The 703-nt window shown below is 48.1% G+C and overlaps 1 non-coding gene across 1 annotated transcript; it reads left to right on the top strand.

Annotated features, from left to right (window-relative positions):
- The first annotated feature begins 322 nt into the window (after window positions 1–322).
- Window positions 323–395, top strand: TRNAG-CCC (transfer RNA glycine (anticodon CCC)). The gene has a single exon. It is a non-coding gene; the product is annotated as a tRNA-Gly (tRNA).
- The last annotated feature ends 308 nt before the right edge of the window (window positions 396–703 follow it).

Genomic DNA, 703 nt, shown 5'->3' with positions numbered 1-703 from the left:
GAAGTCAACTCACCTTACATGACCTAGTTTTGGAAATTATGCAGTGTCACCTCCATCTCCATTCATGGAGACAGTCACAAAGTCCCAAACAGTTTCAAAGGGGAAGGAAAAGAGACTCTACCTTGTCATGGGAGAGTGACCAGTTTCTAAACAAGCATGCAGGACTCGAAATGCTGCTGTGGCTGTTTTTCAGGAAATACAATCTGCTGAAATCTATGATCTGGTTAGAACCACATAAAAGTCATAAAAGGATTAGGATTAAAACTGGGAAGAAACATGGAAAAATGAAATCTTGATTTAAAAGAAATCCTGTTGGGAGACTTCCTTGGTGGTGCAGTGGTTAAGACTCTGAGTTCCCAATGCAGGGGTCCCAGGTTCGATTCCTGGTCAGGGAACTAGATCCCACATGGATGCTGCAACTAAGGAGTCTGCCTGCCTGCCACAACTGAGACCAGGTACAACCAAATAAATAAACAAATATTTAAAATAAAAGAAATCTAGGCTTCCCTAATGGCGCAGTGGTTGAGAGTCCGCCTGCCGATGCTGGGGACACGGGTTCATGCCCCAGTCCGGGAAGATGCCACATGCCGTGGAGCGGCTGGGCCCATGAGCCATGGCCGCTGGGCCTGCGCGTCCGGAGCCTGTGCTCCGCAACGGGAGAGGCCACAACAGTGAGAGGCCCGCGTACTGCAAAAACATAATA

Source organism: Lipotes vexillifer, unplaced genomic scaffold (genome assembly GCF_000442215.2).
Source record: "Lipotes vexillifer unplaced genomic scaffold, Lipotes_vexillifer_v1.1 scaffold71, whole genome shotgun sequence".
Classification (NCBI taxonomy): domain Eukaryota; kingdom Metazoa; phylum Chordata; class Mammalia; order Artiodactyla; family Lipotidae; genus Lipotes; species Lipotes vexillifer.
The sequence above is the reverse complement of the archived record's forward strand: the minus strand, read 5'-3'. Positions and strand labels throughout refer to the sequence as shown.